The sequence below is a fragment of the Oryx dammah genome, unplaced genomic scaffold, assembly GCF_014754425.2.
Source record: "Oryx dammah isolate SB20612 unplaced genomic scaffold, SCBI_Odam_1.1 HiC_scaffold_27, whole genome shotgun sequence".
Lineage (NCBI taxonomy): Eukaryota > Metazoa > Chordata > Mammalia > Artiodactyla > Bovidae > Oryx > Oryx dammah.
Genome location: NW_024070211.1, coordinates 59933549 through 59942550, shown reverse-complemented (window position 1 = coordinate 59942550; position 9002 = coordinate 59933549).

Here is a 9002-nt window from a genome sequence, read left to right as displayed (position 1 = left end):
ACAACATAAAGAGGATTGTGTGTTGGGAGGTAGGATCAAGTCTGTAATTTCCCAGGGATGCACTCTTTCAAAGATACATTTTTCTAGTAAATGTAGCCCCAAACTTGCAAATTTCAACATCTACAAATCTGATCTTCACCAATCTCATTTTTACAAAAATCACTAACCTTGGAATTCTCTTGTGGTCCAGTGATTAGGATACTGTGCTTTCACTGCCTTTCATGGGTCTGACTCCTGGTTAGGGAATTTCTGGAGAAGGAAATGGCAACCCACTCCAGTATTCTTGCCTGGAAAATCCCATGGACAGAAGAGCCTGGTAAGCTACAGTCCATGGGGTTGCAAAGAGTCGGACACAACTGAAAGACTTCACTTGGGGAATTAAGACTTCACAAGCTGCACAGGAAAAAAAAAATGCCACTGACCTACAACTTTTCGCTCTTACTCTAAAATCTTCCTTAGATAAATTGCTTCCCACTTGTTTTTGCTCCATGATATATTTTTAAGACAGGCCTTATCATGCCCATTCCTTTGGCCTATGTTGCAAACAAATTCTCTTGGAGGGTGAGGTCATTTAGATTCTGAAATCTGCTATTAATTCTTCAGGGAAAAAGTCATCCAACAGAAACAAATTGCCAGACAAAGGTCAAGATTTAGAAAATTTTCATTGGTCACGCTCTTGTGTCCCCAAATTAGTACAGATATCTTTGATAAAGACAATAACTTTAATCTTGCCATACCTATGAAGTTGTGCTCATAGAGGAAGAGATATTAAATGGTCCCAAACAGGACCTGTTGGAAGTTAAAGTGTCTTATCTCATGACACCAAATTATCAATGACAATAACTATTAAATGAGTGTTTCAGGCACTAAGTATTGCATTTAATTTACCTCACCTTTGATTTTCACAGCCACATGGTGCCATAGCATTTTGCAGATAAAAGGAATTTAAACGAGTTGCCCTCCACGTCATGAAAGGAAAGTGAAAGTTGTTCAGTCGTTTCCTACTCTTTGCAACTCAATGGGCTATATAGTCCATGGAATTCTCCAGGCCAGAATACTGGAGTGGGTAGCATCCTCTTCTCCAGGGGATCTTCTCAATCCCAGGATGAAGGTCAGGTCTCCTGCATTGCAGGTAGATTCTTTACCAGCTGAGCCACCAGGGAAGCCCAAGAATACTGGAGTGGGTAAACTCTCCTTTTCCAGCCAACCTTCCCAACAAAGAAATTAAACTGGGGTCTCCTGCATTGCAGGCAGATTCTTTATCAGCTGAACTAGCAGAGAAGCCCCATGTCATATGCCTAACATAAGATTAAAAATTAGTATCTGACCAAGACTCTGAACATCAAATCTCAGATCCATAAGCTGTTATTCCCTTGGGTAATTTCTAAAATGAAAACTTATGTTAAATAAAGAAGTAACATATTATCTCTATAACTACTAATGCATCTATGAGAAATTATCTGAATGGTGTTTGGGGAGAAAGAACTATAAAATAAGAAACCAGGAGTCACTCCCTTCCTTAAAAATAATTTAAAATCCCTATAATAAATTTAACTTTCTTCTACAATAAATATGAAATCCTTGACAATTTTTCTGTATTTTTGACTCTCAGTAAACCACCTTTCCTTTTGGAGGCCACTAGTAATTTTCCTTGTCTACTTTCTGCCAGACTCTTCCATCACTCTTAGCTCACCACATAAGTTACTTTACCTAGGTGGTTTTTTTTTTTTTTTTTCTGGCCTCAAGATAAAGCAAAGTTCTCTTCCAGGTGTGATTTCCCATTGGCTTGGATTTGTTCTTCCTAGTATCTGATGCAACAGTAGGCAGTTGTCAGAAAAAAAAATAATAAATAAAGGGGCAAAAATATTAAATCATGATTATTCATGAGTCTCTACTCTCTGCTCACTTTCTGGACCTGGATGTATTCTCATGTTGATCCAGGTGTTGGTGAGTCAGACAGTTGTAGCAGGCTAAGACCCTAGAAAGAGAGGAAAAAAAGCAAATAATTGAAAATAATTGCTAAGTAAGTCAATGGGGAAAAATATATTTTTTATCCTAAAATAAAATGTATATAGTTTGGGACTTCCCTGGTGATCCAGGGCTAAGATTTCGCCTTCCAATGCAGGGAATGCAGATTCAATCTCAGGTCAGGGCCCTAAGATCCCACATGCCTCGTGGCAAAACAAAATAAAACATAAAACAGAAGCAATATTGTAACAAGTTCAATAAAGTATTTTAAAAATGTTCCACATCAAAAAAAAAAATGCATACAGGAGTTCTTTACACTTCTTTGACGTTTTCATTAACTTAGGAAATATGCCACAATAAATACTAAATGCAAACATGCATGAAAATATGCAGTCAATACTGAGAAACAGGAGTTTATGAAAAGATAATCAGAATCTTCAAAGATTGGTAGAATAGAAACCATGAAATGATACTTTAAAATTTTAGGGTCAGTGAAAAAGATAATAATGTGAAGTTCTGAACCCAACTCATTGAACAGAATTGAGTTAACATTAAACAACTCTAATAAGAACCAATAAATCTACATATCTAGTTGATATTTTCTAAAACTTGTGAGATTGACTTGTTAATTGACTTATCCCATGGCATCTTGTATGGCAAAATATCTTGATAAAAAGCATTCTGAATTGATAAGTGAATCATATTGTATCATCTATGGTATAGTACTTCTGTACATTGTACTCTAGTGTTGCACTTAGTAGACAGGGGTGAGTAAAGAGTCATTTAGCAATAATCTATGGTTTGCAGATCCTATATTTACATGGAAACTTCTCAACACTGCAATTCTAATGCAAAGGTAGCCATGGATAATACATAAACAATTAGCATGGCTGTATTCACATATTTATGTATTTATTTCTTCTTTTTAAATCTGAATTATAAACTAACAATATTATATCTGTTTACTAGTTTCAGGTGTACAGCACTGTAATTCAGAATTTTTTCAGATCATACTCCATTAAAAGTTATTACAAGATAATGACTATAAACGCTATACATGCATTCTTGTCTCTTATCTGTTTTATACGTAGTAGTATTTGTATCCCTTATAACCCTAATTTACAACTGCTCCTTTTCTTCTGCAATCACTAGATTTTTTTTTTAATCTGTGAGTCTGTTTCATTTTGCATATACATTCACCTGCATTCTTTTTTTAGATTCCACATATAAGTGGAATCATCATACAGTATGCATATTTATCTACCCTTAATTATTTTTCTAAATGTTACAGCTTCAAGTCATTAAAAAAAAAACTCTAATTTTTCCTCTGGAAGCTCTAGTGGCATATTTATTTTTAACAAAATAATTTATTCAATATGTGGGGTTGGTTATAAAGTTTATTATTTTTGGCCATGCATGATTTCTTAATAGATAATATTAGAGTTAAAAGGAAACATTTTAAATAAGTCTCATACTTATTTTAAATAAGTTCCTATTTTGTTGCCTCCTCTTGCATCTGCTCTTCATCTTCTTCCGAAGGAACAATTATTGAACAACCTACAGACTTTTGCATGCTGCAGCTTCAATTTTTGTTTTTTTCCTACTAGTTCCTACTAGTCAACACACCCCCTGCTGGCTCTAGTCTAACATTCATTCCACTTTATTAAAAATGCCAGTAAAACTAAAATTATAGATGTATTTCACTTGTGTTTTTTATGCTGATTTAAATGCAAAAATGATAAAAGGACCTAAGTGTTATGGATTAGATTACATAATGAAATAATCCTTTGAAATTAGCTCTTTCTCCTTGCAAATAATTTATTTCCTGAAAACTACACCTTTGGTAAAGTTAAAGTTTTATACAAGAGTTTCCATAGTAGTGGTTATCACAGATTTATTGTTCAGATGTATGATGAGAGGAAACACTTTGTTTTTATGAGTTGCTGCCTAGGTATTTCACAATATGTTAACTCTGCTCACATCCAGAGTCTAGGTATTTAAATGAAGACTTGAGTTTAAATTCCCACTTTGCTTTTCCTGAGACACTTAAAATAACTACTTATAGTTAAGCCTTGGAAAAGGTAATGACTTCTGTCCCTGACCACCTTATAAATACTGTTACAGTAGGTGTATGATGATCTATCTTCTCTATCTTCTGCTCACTCCTGACCTGAGACTGAAGACTGCCCTTCCCCAGGCTGATAGGAGGGAGAATAATATATATTAAATTTTGTGACTCTACCTCCTTTGTGAGGATGTACTGAAATTGCACCTTCAATCAAAGCAATCCTATGAATTTTACTTCCCCAAAATGAATGCTTGGACACTGAGGGAGCTACTGCCAATCCCACATGGGAGCTGGGGGGAGGGAGGGGGCACTTGTACCATCTTATAAAGGCAGGTCATAATGTTCATACTCTTAATTCATACACCAACTCCAAATTCTCAATATATCAATGTAACTTACTTAAAGGCCAGGTGTGCTCCTAGAACTGAACAGATCCAGCGCCTCTTCATTAATTTAAACAAACTTGGTAATATCAGGTTGGCTTTTGAGACAGCTATTCCCTGAGAGACAGACAGAAGTAGGATAACAGTAACCCTAAAGATAATTGTTTATAGTAGAAATAAAATTGTTAATCATATTGGAGCTCAAATGAGCAGATTAAACAGACACGCAATCATACACACAGATTCACAAAGTTTAGTAGCTTTATTTAATTTCTGAGCATTTGTGGCACTGAGCAAGAGCATGATAAGCCAAGATTCTGGAATCAAACCTCTGTGCTTCTATTTAATAGCTTTGTGCTTTGGACAATGTTACTTAAATTTTATGAGTCTCAGTATCCTTATCTGCCAAATGTAATACCTCCCTTAGAATTTTGTTGGGAATTCTAAAACCAAAAACAAATTCAAGATGTCTGCTGCCTGTTGATATTTAATAAATGTTCTATTTTCTTCTAAAGAAATTAACTAGCAGCAGCTGCTGCTAAGTCATTTCAGTCGTGTCCTAGCAGAGGCTTAAGCAATACAGACGTTTATTATTCCAGAGTAGAAGTAACTCAATTTTGTAATGAAAACCCAGGAACTGTTTCTCTGCTTCTTGCCAACCTAAGTCTTGGCCATTCTTCAGGTTTCCAAGTTGGTTACTGTACTTACAAAGCTCATGCCTTCATGTATATTGCTATATGGAAAACTGCTGGAAAATAAGATTTTTATTCATACAAATCTCTCTTTTCCCACAGAAGAAAATCTTTCCTGCCTGTTCAGTCTTATTGGTTAGAAATGGGCCACAGGCCAGATCCAGATATTCATTCTAAAGGGGAATGCTTTATAATTGCTGTGGTAGGCTTAGTGAAATGATTTCTTCAATAGCTTCTTTTGCAATCAAAAACGAAGTCTAGATGGCTGATGATCAAAAAAAACCATCAATTCAGTTCAGTTCAGTCATTCAGTTGCGTCCGACTCTTTGCGACCCCATGAATATCAGCATGCCTGGCCTCCCTGTCCATCACCGTCTCCCGGAGTTCACACAAACTCCTGTCCATCAAGTCGGTGATGCCATCCAGCCATCTCATCCTCGGTCGTCCACTTTTCCTTCTGCCCCCAATCCCTCCCAGCATCAGTCTTTTCCAATAAGTCAACTCTTTGCATGAGGTGGCCAAAGGACTGGAGTTTCAGTCTTAGCATCATTCCTTCCAAAGAACACCCAGGGCTGATCTCCTTTAGAATGGACTGGTTGGATCTCCTTGCAGTCTAAGGAACTCTCAAGAGTCTTCTCCAACACCACAGTTCAAAAGCATCAATTCCTTGGCGCTCAGCCTTCTTCACAGTCCAACTCTCACATCCATGCATGATTACTGGAAAAACCATAGACTTGACTAGACAGACCTTTGTTGGCAAAGTAATGTCTCTGCTTTTGAATATGCTATCTAAGTTGGTAATAACTTTTCTTCCAAGGAGTAAGCGTCTTTCAATCTAATCACACTATGACCACAGCCTCATCTAACTCAATGAAACTAAGCAATGACCTGTGGGGCCACCCAAGATGGCCATGATGGAGAGTTCTGACAGAATGTGGTCCACTGGAGAAGGGAATGGCAAACCACTTCAGTATTCTTGCCTTGAGAACTCCATGAACAGTATGAAAAGGCAAAATGATAGCATACTGAAAGAGGAACTCCCCAGGTTGGTAGGTGCCCAATATGCTACTGGAGATCGGTGGAGAAATAACTCCAGAAAGAATGAAGGAATGGAGCCAAAGCAAAAACAATACCCAGTTGTGGATGTGACTGGTGATAGAAGCAAGGTCTAATGCTGTAAAGAGCAATTGCATAGGAACCTGGAATGTCAGGTCCATGAATCAAGGCAAATTGGAATTAGTCAAACAAGAGATGGCAAGAGTGAACGTCGACATTCTAGGATTTTAGCGAACTAAAATGGACTGGAATGGGTGAATTTAACTCAGATGACCATTATATCTACTACTGCGGGCAGGAATCCCTCAGAAGAATTGGAGTAGCCATCATGGTCAACAAAAGAGTCCAAAATGCAGTACTTGGATGCAATCTCAAAAACGACAGAATGATCTCTGTTCGTTTCCAAGGCAAACCATTCAATATCACAGTAATCCAAGCCTATGCCCCAACCGATAAGCTGAAGAAGCTGAAATTGAACAGTTCTATGAAGACCTACAAGACCTTTTAGAACTAACACCCAAAAAAGATGTCCTTCTCATTATAGGGGACTGGAATGCAAAAGTAGGAAGTCAAGAAACACCTGGAGTAACAGGCAAATTTGGCCTTGGAATATGGAATGAAGCAGGGCAAAGACTAATAGAGTTTTGCCAAGAGAATGCACTGGTCATAGCAAACACCCTCTCCCAACAACACAAGAGGAGACTCTACATATGGACATCACCAGATGGTCAACACCAAAATCAGATTGATGATATTCTTTGCAGCCAAAGTTGGAGAAGCTCTATACAGTCAGCAAAAACAAGACCGGGAGCTGACTGTGGCTGAGATCATGAGCTCCTTATTGCCAAATTCAGACTTATATTTCAGAAAGTAGTGAAAACCACTAGACCATCCAGATATGACCTAAATCAAATCCCTTATTATTATACAGTGGAAGTTAGTAGCAGATTTAAGGGATTAGATCTCATAGATAGAGTGCCTCATGAACTATGGATAGGGGTTCATGACATTGTACAGGAGACAGGGATCAAGACCATCCCCATGGAAAAGAAATGCAAAAAAGCAAAATGCCTGTCTGAGGAGGCCTTACAAATAGCTATGAAAAGAAGAGAAGTGAAAAGCAAAGGAGAAAAGGAAAGATATAAGCATCTGAATACAGAGTTCCAAAGAATAGCAAGAAGAGATAAGAAGAAAAAATACCATAATGTCTGCCATTTTGATGGATTTGAAAAAAAAAAAAAGATTATTTTCTCTTCCATAAGTATTTATTATTTATGTTTATATATGTTATTTTGCCACATAGAAATTCTGGGGAGTGTAAGAACCTAGAAGACAGCAACATATATAAGTAAATCTCATATATTTAACCAAAATTTAATGATACAAATCTATGCACATTATTGTTGTTCAATAAATTGTTATTTGATTGGATTATTGTGATGTCTGTGGATAATGATTAAGCATATTTCCCATAGAATGGGTTATATTTTTGGTAATGCCAGATGAATATATGAATATATGGTGGATAAGGGCTTGATAACTTGTTTTATTTGCACTACAACATTAACACACATTATAACTTGTGCCTGTATAACAGAAATATCTTCACACGTATAATTACATGCACTATGCAGAACTGCCTAAACTAGGAATTACCACAATTCACAATTTACAGATGTGGAAGTTGAATCTCAAAGATACCAAATTGTATACTCAAGGTCTCATACCTAAACTGAAAGTCAAGGCTAATACTCAGAGTTTCTGATTCTAAGCCCCAAACTCTTCATTAAACTACCTCAAACCGGTTTCTTCTGAAAGATGATATATATAAAAAAAATGATTTCTAAATAATTGTAGGCAGTACTTCCTTTAGAGAGAGTCAGAGATAAGTGGAGGAAACTATTTTTTGACATGTTTCTGGATGTGGTATGGCTGTATTTGTGCAAATCAAATATAATTATATAGAAACTTGAGAGAGTGAATTTCTCCCCTGGAAAAAATCTGAACATTTCAGAAATATATGGATTAGGAGAATGAACTATCAAAATACTGTTCTAAACTGCATCCCCAATGATTTTACATATAATTTACATATTGATTTCCAAGGACAAATGCCCTCAAAATAGACTTTGAATTCTGATGCAATGGAGGTTAAACTGAGGGGATGGGTAGCATTAAAAAAGTAGACAAGCCTTTTTATATCTAACATTATCCATTCATCAAACATGTCTTAAGATCTTGCATGTATACTGAAGACTCAAAGTTGAATACTAATTGATAAATTACTGTTCTTGAGCAACTACTCAGAGTTAGGAAAATATATGTGAACAAAAATATTTCACAGTAATTGATAAAGAGCTTGATAGAGGTATTAACTGAATTTGGACTTGAATGACAAGTGAATTAGCCAGTTGGGAAGAAGTTCCTAGAAGGAAGAAAGAGGAGTGTGCTACCAGCTGAGAAATGTGCAGGTGAAGCTATTTACAGTGTTGCTCTATTTGCAGGAGATACACTACAAATGACTCATTTTGATATAAAGGATGAGCTTGTGGTGATAAGATTGAGTTTGAGGTAGAATTAGGTGACAGAAGGAGTAGGGCAGAGGCTCAAGTGAATTCTTCTCAACATTTGACTAAAGTCCATTTGCTTTAATAGAATAGTCCACTCTTCTGCAAAAGTGGAATTCTGCATTCATTACCCTAAGATTTGACTTTCTTGTTAAGGCAAATATACCTGACTTAATCTGACTTGAATAAGAATCTTCATGGCCCAGGGTGACTCAAATCCCTTTACCCCCAAAGAGACAAAGAATCACTTCACGATGCCAACTAGTTT